Below are 16252 nucleotides of genomic sequence, written 5' to 3'. Positions count from 1 at the left end.
ACACCCTTATTCTTAAGGGTAAGGGGCTGAAGGTCTCTTCTTCTGAAACTTCTTCCTGCTGGACAGGGGCCGCAGACCCTAGCCTGCCCTAGATGTCCCTCGCTGACTGTTTCAAGGACCTGTAGGGACTTGGGCCACCTTCCGCTGGAATGGGCTGAATTCCTTGAGCCATCATGAGCCTTACTTCAAACCGTTGGAGCCTGAAAGACACAAACTTAACCAAAAGGTTAAACAAACAAGGGCTAAACAGGAGAAGAACAATGATAGCCATTAAAGGGCTTAGTAAGGGAAGGAACCAGGGTTAACTTTGGGCTTCCTTAACTGTTGACCAGACAAGGGAGGCAGTATGGTCCCTGCCAAAATTATGAAGCCACTCTTGCCTTGTTTGGCCAGAAGGTAATCAAGGGCCAGAAAATTGTCAAGAACCACATCAGCTAAGGTAAGAAGAGAGGTCCCAAGTCCTGTTAAGGGTTCAAATAGGAGCCAACCCACTACATCATTTTACTTATCTGTTGATGGTGCCTGTCTTTTGAATGGGTATCTCAGATTGTCCACTGGCTCACAGGTGTATTGTTCTTCTGTTGTGACCTGCGGGGTTTCTGGAGGTAAAAGCTTTAGTCTGGACAAATGTACCTAACTAGATGTCCCTTGAAGTTTGACAGCAGTAGAGGTGGCTAAAATTACTTTATAGAGGCCCTTCCATTTTGGCATTAGTTGGTGTTGGGGGGGACCCCTCTTTCCAGGTTTTAAGAAGAACTTGGTTCCTGGGGTTTATTTGTAAAGGAACTGCTCCTTCCTCTGTAATTTTAGTGGGAGTCGGCAGTGCCTTGTGGGCATAGTCCTGGATTGCCCTCTGAACTTGTCCTACATTAATAATATATCTCAGGGCCTGGCTCACTTCCTCATCTAGTAGAATGTCAGTAGTAAGAAAAGGCCTCCCATAGGTCATTTCAAATGGGCTAAGCCTCAGACCACTCCTGGGGGCTACATGGACCCTGAGGAGTGCAAGGAAGCAAGTTGGTCCAGAGTGCATGAGTTTCTTGGCAGAGCTTTGCTAGGTTTTCTTTAAAGTATGGTTCATTTTCTCTACCTTCCCTGAGGACCGGGGGTGCCAAGAGGTGTGTAGCTTGTAGTCTATCCCTAGGGCCGTTGTGAGTCTCTGTGTGATTTTGGCTATAAAAGAGGGCCCATTATCACTCTGGAGGGACTTTGGAAGTTCAAACCGAGGAACTACTTCTTTTAAAAGGGACTTCCAGACGTCCAACCCCTTTTCAGATCAGGTGGGGAAGGCTTCAGCCCATCCTGTGAAAATATCAACAAATACCAGAAGATATGTATATCCTGATCATGGGGGCATTTGAGTGAAATCTAACTGCCAGACTTCCCCTGGATATGTCCCTTGGCATTGGATTGGCCTGAGTAACGAAGGAGGGATTGGATGGGTCTGTGGGTTATTATGGGCTCATAAATCACAGGCAAGTGTTATTTGTTTTGCTGTTCTTTTAAGCCCCTTCCCTGAAAAAGCCTTTTGCACCAAGTCCCTTAGTGCATCCCTCCCATAGTGGGTGACATCATGTAAGCTCATAGTGAGTTTCCATCGTTGGGCCTCAGGGCTTAGAACCTTATCCTCCTTTTTATACCAGCCTGTGCTTCCCTTCTCATAGCTCTACTTCTCAGCATTTTCATGTACCTGTGGGGAATACTGGGGAAGGCTAGAGAGTTCAGGGGTGCCAATCACTAGAGCCATAACTTGTTTGGGTTCCTGCAGCCAAGCTCCCTGTTTTGCAATTTGATCAGCTTTGCTGTTCCCTTATCTCACAAAAGAGCCATCCCTCTGATGGCCCTTGCAGTGGATTACTGCGACCTGTGTTGGAAGCTGCACTGCTTCGAAAAGAGCCAGAATCAAATCTTTATGTTTTATGGGGGAATTTTTAGCAGTTAACATTCCTCTTTCTTTCCAAATGGCAACATGAGCATGTAGCACGTGGAACCCATATTTAGAGTTAGTAAAAATATTTAATTTCTTATCCTTCCCTAATTGCAAAGCACTCATTAATGCAGTTAGTTCAGCCTTCTGGGCTGATGTCTGGGGTGGCAGAGCCTTGGCTTCTATGACTTCATCTAGACCAGCGGTCCTCAACCTTTTTGGCACCAGGGGCCAGTTTCGTGGAACACAATTTTTCCATAGACTGGGGCAGGGGCTGGGGGTGGGATTGGGATGATTCAAGTGCATTACATTTATTGTGCGCTTTATTTCTATTATTATTACATTGTAATATATAATGAAATAATTATACATCTCACCATAATGCAGAATCAGTCGGAGCCCTGAGCTTGTTTTCACTTGCCACTCACTGGTAGGGTTTTGATATGGGTCTGCAAGCAATTGATTTATTATGGTCTCTGTGCAGTCAAACCTCTCTGCTAATGATAATCTGTATTTGCAGCTGCTCCCCAGCGCTAGCATCACTGTCTCAGCTCCATCTCAGATCATCAGGCATTAGATTCTCATAAGGAGCGCGCAACCTAGATCCCTTGCGTGCGCGGTTCACAGCAGGGTCTGCACTCCTATGAGAGTCTAATGCCGCCGCTGATCTGATAGGAGGCAAAGCTCAGGTGGTAATGTGACGATGGGGAGCAGCTGTAAATACAGATGAAGCTTCGCTCGCTCGCCCGCCGCTCACCTCCTGTGCAACCCGGTACCTAGCAGGCCACGGACTGGTACTTGTCTGTGGCCCGGGGGTTGGGCACCCCTGATCTAGACTAACTATGGCATACCCCGCCTTTTGGGTCCCCATTTCTACAAAACTGCTCCCATCAGTAAACCATTTGACCTCAGGGCTGTCTAGAGGCTCATCTAGAAGATCAGGCCTGCAGGAGTAAGTTTGTTCTATGGTCTCCATACACTGATGCAGTAGGTCTCCACTCTCAACCACTTGGAAGCAGAGTTGCTGGGTTCAGGGTTTGGCACACCTTTAAGGGGATGTCGGGGGTGTCCATTTGAAGGGCCTGATAACTTGTTAACCTTCCTCTGGTCGACCAATGATGTCCTTTGACTTCCAGCACAGATTGTACCTGATGAGGGGTTAACACATCTAAGAGGTGTCCCAGGGTGAGCTTGGAAGTCTCATTTACCAACAGGGCTGTGGCTGCTACTGCCCAAAGGCAGCTTGACCATCACAGAGCCACTGAGTCCAGTTGTTTTGAAAAGTAAGCCACTGATCTCTGATCTGGTCCCAGCTTTTGGGTCAGGACTCCTGGAGCTATCCCTGACCTCTCATGACTGTATAGGGTAAAGGGCTTGTCCAAATTTGGAAGCCCCAGTGCTGGTGCTCTACTCAACTCTGTCTTTAGAGTCTCAAAGGCCCGCTGTGGTCCCTATTCCATTAAAGGGGTTCCCTTTTTTCTCCCTCTGGAGCCTCATACAGGGGTTTGGCAATAAGGCCATAATTTGGAATCCAGATACGACAGAACCCATCCATACCTAGAAAGCCTCGGAGTTGTCTCTTTGTGGTTGGAGATGGTAATGCACTAGTTGCTATTTTTTGATCTATGGCCAGGGTTCGTGCCCCTGGGGTCAAAACAAATCCTAAATATTGAACCCATTGCTGTGAGATCTGAGCCTTGGTTGGAGAGACTTTATATCCCCTTTTTGCCGGAAAATTTAGGACCTTAACGGTATTTTGATCTGAATCTTGTTTGGTCTCACTACTTGTCAATAAATCATCAACATATTGTAGCAAAGTTCCCTTCTCAAGGCTTAGTTCCCTCAGTTCCCTTGCTAATGCATTTCCAAAAAGATGGGGGCTGTCCCAAAACCCTGGGGCAGCACCGTCCGTGTATATCGGGTAGCTTCCAGGGTGTCAGCGTCCCTCCATGCAAAGGGAAAAAGGTATTGAGAGTCTAGATGTAGAGGAATACAGAAAAATGCATCTTTGAGGTCCAAAACACAGAAATACTGAGTGCTTCCTGGCATGTGGGTGAGGAGTGTAGATGGGTTTGGCACTAGTGGGTGAATAGGCATGATGGCCTCATTCACTGCTCGTAAGTCTTACACAAACCAATACTCCCTGTTAGGCTTCTGAACAGGGAGGATCAGGGTATTGCAAGGGGATTGGCAGGGCCTAATGAGTCCATGTTTTAGGAATTTGCTGAGCAGCGGTTGGATTCGCCTCAGCAGTGGTTGGATTCACCTTCAGGCTTTAAAGGATATTGTCTCTTCCAGGGGTATTCATCCCCAGGCCTTAACCTTCTTTTTATTGGGAGAACACATTTTGCCCTTCCTGGTACCAAGGTATCCCAAACTGCAGGATCTACCTGTTCTCTAATTTCTTGGGGGATGTCTTGGGGAATATTTTGATGCCCAACAGGTGGGTCATCTGGGGCTACTCATAGATACATTCTCTGTTCCGATTCTTTACCTTCTTAGACTTCACCCTGTCCTAAGAATATACTAGCTTCTAACTTATTTAGCAAATCTCTTCTGAGGAGGGGGACAGGGCATTCTGACATATACAAAAAGGAGTGAGTAATAATAATGGACCCGATTCTGCAGGGAAGGGGAGATGTAAATCGCCTTACCTTTGGATGTCTATCAACTTCTGTCACAGCACAGTCACGGTTGGAGAAGGTGATGGCTGCCCAAGTCAGAACAGAGCAGGCAGCTCCAGTGTCTACAAGAAATTCAGTTCTCCTACCTGCCACATTGAGGGTGACCCGAGGCTCTGCTGGAGTAATGAGGATGGATCAAGTGGGATCTGGAGCTGGGCAGGTGCTCAGGCCCATCAGTCGGCGTGTGGGAATCTCTCATCCGAGAGGTTCTCAAGGAACTGGGGTGGGTCGGGTTTGCCCTTTGGGCATCCCACAGGAGGGCACTCAGGACATTCTCCCTTCTAGTGCCCCCCTTACCAACAAAAGGCACACTGGTTCCAGCCCAGGCAGCTTCTTGTTGGTTTGTCCAGCCTCCTCAGCCCTCCAGGGTCCACGTGAAGTGGTGGGTGAATCAAAGCAGCCAAAAGCTGCATTTTCTTTATTAGCCTCTGATTCTTATTGGACTCCGCCGTTAAGTCTCTGTTGTTATAGACCTTGAGGGCCTCCTCTACCAAGGTTTATAATGGGGTTTTGGGCCCAGCCTCAAGCTTTTGTAATTTTCTTCGGATATCAGGAGTAGCCTGGGTGATAAAATGCATGGCTAATAGTGTCCTCCCTTCTGCAGACTCAGGGTCCGTATTGGTGTACTTCCTGAATGCCTCTGTCACCTGGCTCAGGAAGACTGCTGGGTTTTCATCTTTTTCCTTTGTAACCTCTCAGACCTTATCATAATTTACAGGCTTCACCATACACCTTTTCATTTCTCCTGATAGACAAGTAATATAACGTCTCATCCTAGTCTGGCCTACATGATGGTCATTTTTCTTTTTTAAAAATATCTTTATTGGAGTATAATTGCATTATAATGTTGTGTTAATTTCTGCTGTATAACAAAGTGAATCGGCTATATGTATACATATATCCCCATATCCCCTCCCTCTTGAGCCTCCCTCCCACCCTCCCTATCCCACCCCTCTAGGTCATCACAAAGCATCGAGCTGATCTCCCTGTACTATGCAGCAGCTTCCCACTAGCTATCTATTTTACATTTGGTAGTGTATATACGTCAGCGCTACTCTCTCACTTCTTCCTAGCTTCCCCTTCCACCCCTGTGTCCTCAAGGCCGTTCTCTACGTCCATGTCTTTATTCCTGCCTTGCCACTATGTTCATCAGTACCGTTCTTTTAGATTCCATATATGTGCGTTAGCACATAGTATTTGTTTTTCTCTTTCTGACTTACTTCACCCTGTATGACAGACTCTAGGTCCATCCACCTCATTACAAATAACTCAATTCCATTCCTTTTTATGGCTGAGTAATATTCCATTGTGTATATGTGCCATGTTGTCTTTATCCATTCATCTGTCAGTGGACATTTAGATTGTTTCCATATCCTGGCTATTGTAAATAGTACTGCAATGAACATTGTGGTACATGTATCTTTTTTAATTATGGTTTTCTCAGAGTATATATATGCCCAGTAGTGGGATTGCTGGGTCATATGGTAGTTCTATTTTTAAGTTTTTTTAAAATATAAATTTATTTATTTAGTTAGTTAGTTTTGGTTGTGTTGGGTCTTTGTTGCTGTGCGTGGGCTTTCTCTAGTTGCGGTGAGCAGGGGCTACTCTTTGTTGTGGTGTGCAGGTTTCTCATTGCAGTGGCTTCTCTTGTTGTGGAGCACAGGCTCTAGACGTGTAGGCTTCAGTAGTTGCAGCATGTGGGCTCAGTAGCTCTGGCTCTTGGGCCCTAGAGGGCAGGCTAAGTAGTTGTGGCACATGGGCTTAGTTGCTCTGAGGCATGTGGGATATTCCTGGACCAGGGCTCGAACCCGTGTCCCCTGCATTGGCAAGCAGATTCCTAACCACTTCGCCACCAGGGAAGTCCCTATTTTTAGTTTTTTAAGGAACCTCCATACTGTTCTCCATAGTGGCTGTATCAATTTACATTCCCACCAAAGTGCAGGAGGTTCCCTTTTTTCCACACCCTCTCCAGCATTTATTGTTTGTAGATTTTTTGATGATGGCCATTCTGACTGGTGTGAGGTGATACCACATTGTGGTTTTGATTTGCATTTCTCTAATGATTAGTGATGTTGAGCATCTTTTCATGTGTTTGTTGGCAATCTGTATGTCTTCTTTGTAGAAATGTCTATTTAGGTCTTCTGCCTATTTTTGGATTGGCTTTTTTTTTTAATATTAAACTGCATGAGCTGCTTGTATATTTTGGAGATTAATCCTTTGTCAGTTGCTTCATTTGCAAATATTTTCTCCCATTATGAGGGTTGTCTTTTTGTCTTTGCTGTGCAAAAGCATTTAAGTTTCATTAGGTCCTATTTGTTTATTATTATTTTTTTATTTCCATCACTCTACGAGGTAGGTCAAAAAGGATCTTACGGGCTTCTCTGGCGGCACAGTGGTTGAGAGTCCACCTGCCGAGGCAGGGGACACGGGTTCATGCCCCGGTCCGGGAAGATCCCACATGCTGCGGAGCGGCTGGGCCCGTGAGCCATGCCTGCTGAGCCTGCACATCCAGAGCCTGTGCTCTGCAATGGGAGAGGCCACAACAGTGAGAGGCCCACATACCGCAAAAAAAAAAAAAAAAAAAAAGGATCTTGCTGTGATTTATGTCATATAGTGTTCTGCCTATGTTTTCCTCTAAGAGTTTGATAGTGTTTGGCCTTACATTTAGGTCTTTAATCCATTTTGAGTTTATTTTTGTGTATGGTGTCAGGAAGTGTTCTAATTTAATTCCTTTACATGTAGCTGTCCAGTTTTCCCAGCACCACTTATTGAAAAGGCTGTCTTTTTTTCCATTGTATATTCTTGCCTCCTTTGTCAAAGATAAGGTGACCATATGTTCATCTCTGAACTTTATCTCTGGGCTTTCTATCATGTTCCATTGATCTATATTTCTGTTTTTGTGCCAGTACCATATTGTCTTGATTACTGTAGCTTTGTAGTATAGTTTGAAGTCAGGGAGCCTGATTCCTCCAGCTCTGTTTTTCTTTCTCAAGATTGCTTTGGCTATTCAGGGTCTTTTGTGTTTCCATACAAATTGTAAAATTTTTTGTTCTAGTTCTGTGAAAAATGCCATTGGTAATTTGATAGGGATTGCATTGAATCTGTCAATTACTTTGGGAAATAGTCATTTTCACAACGTTTATTCTTCCAATCCAAGAACATGGCATATCTCTCCATCTGTTTGTGTCATTGATTTCTTTCATCAGTTTCTTATACTTTTCTGCATACAGGTCTTTGCCTCCTTAGGTAGGTTTATTCCTAGGTATTTTATTCTTTTTGTTGCAATGGTAAATGGGAGTGTTTTCTTAATTTCTCTTTCTGATTTTTCATTGTTAGCGTATAGGAATGCAAGAGATTTCTGTGCATTAATTTTCTATCCTGCTACTTTACCAAATTCATTGATTAACTCTAGTAGCTTTCTGGTGACATCTTTAGGATTTTCTATGTATAGTATCATGTCATCTGCAAACAGTGACAGTTTTACTTCTTCTTTTCCAATTTGTATTCCCTTTTCATTTCTGATTGCCATGGCTAAAACTTCCAAATCTATGTTAAATAATAGTGGTGAGGGTGGGTACCCTTGTCTTGTTCCTGATCTTAGAGGAAATGTTTTTAGTTTTTCACCACTGAGAATGATGTTGGCTGTGGGTTTGTCATATATGGCTTTTATTATGTTGAGGTAGGTTCCCTCCATGCCCACTTTCTGGAGAGTTTTTATCATAAATGGGTGTTGAATTTTGTCAAAAGTTTTTCTTCATCTATTGAGATGATCATATGGATTTTATCCTTCAATTTGTTATTATGGTGTATCACATTGATTGATTTGTGTATATTAAAGAATCCTTGCATTCCTGGGATAAGCCCCACTTGATCATGATGTACAATCCATTTAATTTGCTGTTGAATTCTGTATGCTAATATTTTGTTGAGGATTTTTGCATCTATGTTCATCAGTGATATTGGCCTGTTATTTTCATTTTTTTGTGACATCTTTGTCTGGTTTTGGTATCAGGGTGATGGTGGCCTCATAGAATGAGTTTGGGAGTGTTCCTCCCTCTGCTATATTTTGGAAGAGTTTGAGAAGGATAGGTGTTAGCTCTTCTCCAAATGTCTGATAGCATTTGCCTGTGAAGCCATCTGGTCCTGGGCTTTTTTTTGTTGGAAGATTTTTTTTTTTTTTTTTGTGGTACGTGGGCCTCTCACTGTTGTGGCCTCTTCCGTTGCGGGGCACAGGCTCCGGACGCTCAGGCTCAGTGGCCATGGCTCATGGGCCTAGCCGCTCTGCGGCATGTGGGATCTTCCCAGACCGGGGCATGAACCCATGTCCCCTGCACCGGCAGGCGGACTCTCAACCACTGCGCCACCAGGGAAGCCCTGTTGGAAGATTTTTAATCACAGTTTCAATATCAGTGCTTGTGATTGGTCTGTTCACATTCTCTATTTCTTCCGGGTTCAGTCTTGGAAGGTTGTACTTTTCTAAGAATTTGTCCATTTCTTCCAGGTTGTCCATTTTATTAGCATATAATTGCTTGTAGTAATCTCTCTTGATCCTTTGTATTTCTGTGGTGTCAGTTGTTACTTCTCCTTTTTCATTTCTAATTCTGTTGATTTGAATCTTCTCCCTGTTTTGCCTGGTGACTCTGGCTAATGGTTTATCAATTTTGTGTATCCTCTTAAAGAACCAGCTGTTAGTTTTACTGATCTTTGCTGTTGTTTCCTTCGTGTCTTTTTCATTTATTTCTAAGCTGATCTTTATGATTTCTTTCCTTCTGCTAACTTTGGGGGTTTTTTGTTCTTCTTTCTCTAATTGCTTTAGGTGTAAGGTTAAGTTGTTTACTTGAGATTTTTCTTGTTTCTTGAGGTAGGATTATATTACTATAAACTTCCCTCTTAGAACTCCTTTGGCTGCATCTCATAGGTTTTGTTTCGTCAGGTTTTCGTTGTCATTTGTTTCTAGGTATTTTTTGATTTCCTCTTTGATTTCTTCAGTGATCTGTTGGTTGTTTAGTAGAATATTGTTTAGCCTCCATGTGTCTATATTTTTACAGTTTGTTTCCTGTAACTGATACTAGTCTCATGGAATTGTGGTTGGAAAAGATGGGTAATGTGATTTCAATTTTCTTAAATTTACTGAGGCTTGATTTGTGACCTGAGATGTGATCTATCCTGGGGAATACTCTGTGTGCAGTTGAGAAGAAAGTGTATTCTATTCTTTTTGGATGGAATGTCCTATAAATATCAATTAGGTCCATCTGTTCTAATGTGTCATTTAAAGCTTGTGTTTCCTTATTTATTTTCTGTTTGGATGATCTGTCCATTGGTGTAAGTGGGGTGTTAAAGTCCCCTACTATTATTGTGTTACTGTCGATTTCCCTCTTTATGGTTGTTAGCATTTTGCCTTATGTATTGAGGTGTGCCTATGTTGGGTGCATAGATATTTACAATTGTTATATCTTCTTCTTAGATTGGTCCCTTGATCATTATGTAGTGTTCTTCCTTGTCTCTTGTAATAGTCTTTATTTTAAAGTCTATTTTGTCTGATATGAGTACTGCTACTCCAGCTTTCTTCTGACTTCCATTTGCATGGAATATCTTTTCCGTCCCCTCACTTTCAGTCTGTATGTGTCCCTAGGTCTGAAGTGGGTCTCTTGTAGACAGCATATATACAGGTCTTGTTTTTGTATCCATTCAGCAAGACAGTGTCTTTTGGTTGGGTCATTTAATCCATTTACATTCAAGGTTATTATCGATATGTTATGTTCCTATTATCATTTTCTTAATTGTTTGGGGTTTGTCTTTGTAGGTCTTTTCCTTCTCTTATGTTTCCCACCTAGAGAAGTTCCTTTAGCATTTGTTGTAAAACTGGTTTTGTGGTGCTGAATTCTCTTAACTTTTGCTTGTCTGTAAAGCTTTTGACTTCTCTGTCGAATCTGAATGAGATCCCTGCTGGGTAGAGGAATCTTGGTTGTAGGTTTTCCCCTTTCATCACTTTAAATATATCCTGCCACTCCCTTTTGGCCTGTAGAGTTTCTGCTGAAAGATCAGCTGTTAACCTTATGGGGATTCCTTTGTATGTTATTTTTTGCTTTTTCCCTTGCTGCTTTTAATATTTTTTCCTTGTGTTTAATTTTTGTTAGTTTGATTAATATGTGTCTCGGTGTGTTTCTCCTTGGTTTTACCCTGTATGGGACTCTCTGCACTTCCTGGACTTGATTGACTATTTCCCTTCCCATGTTGGGAAAGTTTTTAACATAATCTCTTCAAATATTTTCTCACCCATTTCTTTTTTTCTTCTTCTTCTGGGATGCCCATAATTTGAATGTTTGTACGTTTAATGTTGTCCCAGAGGTCTCTGAGACTGTCCTTCATTCTTTTCATTCTTTTTTCTTTACTTTGCTCAGTGGCAGTTATTTCCATCATTCTATCTTCCAGCTCACTTATCCGTTCTTCTGCCTCATTTATTCTACTGTTGATTCCTTCTAGAGTATTTTTAATTTCAATTATTCTGTTGTTCATTACTGTTTGTTTGCTCTTTAGTTCTTCTAGGTCCTTGTTAAATGTTTCTTGTATTTATTCTATTTCCGAGATTTTGGATCATCTTTACTATCATTACTCTGAATTCTTTTTCAGATAGTTTGCCTATTTCCTCTTCATTTATTTGTTCTTGTGGGTTTTTATCTTGGTCCTTCACCTGCAAGATAGTTCTCTTTCTTCTCATTTTGTCTAATTTACAGTATTTGAGGTCTCCTTACCCCAGGCTGCAGGGTCATAGTTCCCCTTACTTCTGTTCTCTGCCCCTGGTGGTGAGGTTTGTTCAGTGGCTTGTGTAGGCTTCCTGATGGGAGGAACTGGTGCCTGCATTCTGGTGGGTGGAGCTGAGTTTTTTTCCCTCTGACGAGCAGGGCCGTATCAGGTGGTGTGTTTGGGGCTGTCTGTGAGCTTAGTATGACTTTAGGTAGTCTCTGTGCTTATGGGTGGGTTTGTGTTCCTGTCTTGTTTGTTGTTTGGTGTGAGGCATCCAGTGCCAGGAGCTGCTGGAAGTTGGGTGGAGCCAGGTCTTGGATTCAGATATAGGCCTCTGTGAGAGCTCTCTGCGATTAATTTTCCCTGGGGCCAGGAAGTCTCTAGTGGTCCAGCATCCTGGACTCAGTGCTCCCACCCCAGAGCCTCAGGCCCGACTTCTGGTCAAGGAACCAAGAGCCTGCAATTTTGCTCGTCCCAGCAATAAAGGGGATTTTAAAAAAAAGACTAAGAGAACCCAGACAAATGGTAAAAAGTAAAATCAAACAGACAAAAACAGAAACAAGGAAACATGCATACCCACAAAAGAAACAAAAACAGAACCAAATAAATCAAAAAGCAAGAGAACAGCCAGACAAGCAAAAGAAAAAGGAAAAAGGACAAAGGAGAGGGGGAAAGTGTTGCCTGAATGAGGGTACTGGGGCCCTCAGGGGCCAGGAAGGCAGACTTACCAAATGTGACGTTGAAGCAAGAGGTTCAAGTGGCCGCTTGTCACCCACGGGGAAGCTGAGTTCAGTGGTCCCAGAGGTGCCCAGATCCTCTCCCCAGAAGGGGACAAGTGCCCCACGTTTGGTGCCACAAATATGTTACCGACCAGGGTTCTTGGCCTTCCCCAGTCAATAGAAATTGACTAGTGGCCATACAAGAAATTCAGGCAAGGCTTTATTGGGACCCCTGCTGCAGCAGGGAGGAGTGAAAATAAGTAACAGCTTTCCTTGCTCACTCCCCAAGGGGAGCAGTTTCCTTATATGGGGTGACGGTAGGGGTGTGTCCAGGGGTTGGGCCAGAAGTGGGGCTTAGGTGGTTTGCCTACTCCTTGGGTGGTGTTGTGTGCAGGGGGCATGCTCAGTGCCCTGCTTTTGCTCCTGACATCCTGTTTTTGCTCCAGGCTCTTCAAAAGTGGCAGTTGGGTTTTTTGGTCTCCTTGTATATTTTAGGTCCAGAATTTTCCCCAACTGTACATGCACGCAGTTATTTTTAGTCCCATACAGTTTTCTTGTATTTTGCTGCTTGAGGAGAGGTGTGTCCATGTCCATTGCAGCACTGCAGCAAAGGGTCCCGGGTCCCAACCTGTCTCAAAAGGACATATGAGTAAGTCCATTTCTGTAAAGCACAAAAACAGGAAAAATAATCTGCTAAAAGTTAGGTTAGTGGTTACCTTTGTGGGGGGAGGGTGGATAGTGAATGGGAGGGGAGTTCCAATGGGCTCTATTTGTTGATCTTGGCGCTAGTTACACAGGTGTGTCCCATTCATGAAAATCCACCAAACTCTACCCTTATGGACACTTTTATGTATGTGAATTATACTTCACTTGCAGTAATTTTTAAAATTAATTTAATTAAAAAATTTAGAAATTGTTTTACCTATAATTTCGATATAGTTTTATAAATGTAAACAGTGATTATTTTGCAAGAAACTTAATGTCAGATAGCTACCTTATCTCTAAGATTTGTTTAGTATTGTCTCTTAAACTTGAGTAATGTAGTGACCCCCTTTAAAAAAAAAGAAAAAAAAAAAAACCGATTAAGAAATGGACAAAAGACTTGAAAGAAGATACATAAATGTCTAATAATTACATGAAAAGAGGCTCAATATCACTAATCATTAGTGAAATGCAAATCAAAACCACAGTGAGGGGCTTCCCTGGTGGTGCAGTGGTTGAGAGTCCGCCTGCCGAGGCAGGAGACACGGGTTCGTGCCCCGGTCCGGGAGGATCCCACATGCTGCAGAGCCGCTGGGCCCATGAGCCATGGCAGCTGAGCCTGTGTGTCCAGAGCCTGTGCTCCACAACGGGAGAGGCCACAGCAGTGAGAGGCCAGTGTACTGCAAAAAAACCCACAAAAAACAAAAACAAAAACCCACAGTGAGATACCACTTCACACTCATTAGGATGGCTATTACAAAACAAACAAAAGCCAGAAAATAACAAGTGTTGTCAAGGATGTTGAGAAATTATAACCCTATGCACTGCTTGATGGTAGGAATGTAAAATGGGGTAGCCACTATGGAAAACATTATGGCAGTTCATAAAAACAAAATTAAAAATAGAATTTATCATATGATCCAGAAATTCCACTTCTGGGTATTTGGTGAAAGGAATTGAAAGCAAGGACTCAAACAGATATTTGCACAACCATGTCCATAGCAACATTATTCACAAGAACCAAAAAGTGGCAGCGACCCAAGTGTCCATCTATAGATGAAATGATGAAGAAAATGTGATACAGACATACAATGGACTATTATTCAGTCTTAAAAAGGAAGGAAATTCTTACACATGCTACACCATGGATGAACCTTGAAGACATTATGCTGAGTCATAATAGGACAAATGCTGTATGATTCCACTTATATAAGGTACCAAAAGTAATCAAATTCATACAGACACAAAGTAGAATGGTGGTCGCCAGAGACAGAGGGGAGGGAAGAATAGGGATTTAGTGTTCAATGAGTACAGTTTCAGTTTTGCAAGATGAAAAAAGTTCTGGGGATGGATAGTGGTGGTGGTAGTGCAACAATGTGAATGTACTTAATGCCCCTGAACTGTACACTTAAAAATGGTCAAAGTGGTAAATTTTATGTTAAGTATATTTTACCACAATTTTTATTAAAGGGGAAAAGAAAAAATCCTAGTGGGTCTCAGAGAATAAATCTGCAGATTAAAATTTGAGGGAAACTTCTTTTTAATAAAACATCTTGAAGGGGATCCTCCCCAAATCATTCTTTTTCTCCTCCACTCCCACCCTGCTTTTCACTTCCATGGGATTGTTGGACATTTTCAGTGCAATTAAGTCCACCTTTTATTTGACTCAAGTCTGTACCCAAGGAAAGAGCAGAGATTTGTTTTTTTAATGATGGCCATTCTGACTGGTGTGAGGTGGTACCTCATTGTAGTTTTGATTTGCATTTCTCTAATAATTAGCGATGATGAGCATCTTTTCATAAGTCTGTCGGCCTCTCTATGTCTTCTTTGAAGAAGTGTCTACTTAATGACCAGCTACTTTTTTTGTTTTGTTTTGTTTTAATTTTTTATTTTACATTGGAGTATAGTTGATTTACAATGTTGTGTTAGTTTCAGGTGATTTAGCAAAGTGATTTAGTTTGCTGTTTAATTAGTTTAGTTTTTACACATATCTATTTTTTTCAGATTCTTTTCCCATATAGATTATTATAGAGAAAGATACTGTTTTTTGTTTTTTAATTTATTTTCTTTTTCTGAATTTTATTTATTTTTATTTTTTTATACAGCACGTTCTTATTAGTTATCAATTTTATACATGTAAGTGTATATATGTCAATCCCCACCTCCCAATTCATCCCACCACCCCCACCACCCCCACCACTTTCCCCCCTTGGTGTCCATACGTTTGTTCTCTACATCACTGTCTCTATTTCTGCCTTGAAAACTGGTTCATCTGTACCATTTTTCTAGATTCCACGTATGTGCATTAATATACAATATTTGGTTTTCTCTTTCTGACTTACTTCACTCTGTATGACAGTCTCTAGGTCCATCCACGTCTCTACAAATGACCCAATTTTGTTCCATTTTATGGCTGAGTAATATTCCATTGTATATATGTACCACATCTTCTTTATCTAATCATCTGTCAATGGGCATTTAGGTTGCTTCCATGACCTGGCTATTGTAAATAGTGTTGCAATGAACATGGGGGTGCATGTGTCTTTTTGAAATATGGTTTTCTCTGGGTATATGCCCAGTAGTGGGATTGCTGGGTCATATGGTAATTCTATTTTTAGTTTTTTAAGGAACCTCCATACTGTTCTCCATAGTGGCTGTATCAGTTTACTTTCCCACCAACAGTGCAAGAGGGTTCCCTTTTCTCCACACCCTCTCCAGCATTTATTGTTTGTAGATTTTCTGATGATGCCCATTCTGAATGGTGTGAGGTGATACCTCACTGTAGTTTTGATTTGCATTTCTCTAATAATTAGTGATGTTGAGCAGATTTTCATGTGCTTCTTGGCCATCTGTATGTCTTCTTTGGAGAAATGTCTATTTAGGTCTCCTGCCCATTTTTGGATTGGGTTGTTTGTTTCTTTAATATTGAGCTGCATGAGCTGTTTATATATTTTGGAGATTAATCCTTTGTCCATTGATTCATTTGCAAATATTTTCTCCCATTCTGAGGGTTGTCTTTTCATCTTGTTTATGGTTTACTTTGCTGTGCAAAAGCTTTTAAGTTTCATTAGGTCCCATTTGTTTATTTTTGGTTTTATTTCCATTACTCTAGGAGGTGGGTAAAAAAAGACCTTGCTGTGGTTTATGTCAGAGTGTTCTTCCTATGTTTTCCTCTAAGAGTTTTATAGTGTCTGGTCTTACATTTAGGTCTCTACTCCATTTTGAGTTTATTTTTGTGTACAGTGTTAGGGAGTGTTCCAAATTCATTCTTTTACATGTAGCTGTCCAGTTTTCCCAGCACTACTTATTGAAGAGACTGTCTTTTCTCCATTCTATAACCTTGCCTCCTTTGTCATAGATTAGTTGACCATAGGTGCATGGGTTTATCTCTGGGCTTTCTATCCTGTTCCATTGATCTATATTTCTGTTTTTGTGCCAGTACCATATTGTCTTGATTACTGTAGCTTTGTAGTATC

The sequence above is a fragment of the Aethalodelphis obliquidens genome, unplaced genomic scaffold (genome assembly GCF_003676395.1).
Source record: "Aethalodelphis obliquidens isolate GAN/ISIS:26980383/991018 unplaced genomic scaffold, ASM367639v1 scaffold31, whole genome shotgun sequence".
NCBI classification, from domain to species: Eukaryota; Metazoa; Chordata; class Mammalia; order Artiodactyla; family Delphinidae; genus Aethalodelphis; species Aethalodelphis obliquidens.
The sequence above is the reverse complement of the archived record's forward strand: the minus strand, read 5'-3'. Positions refer to the sequence as shown.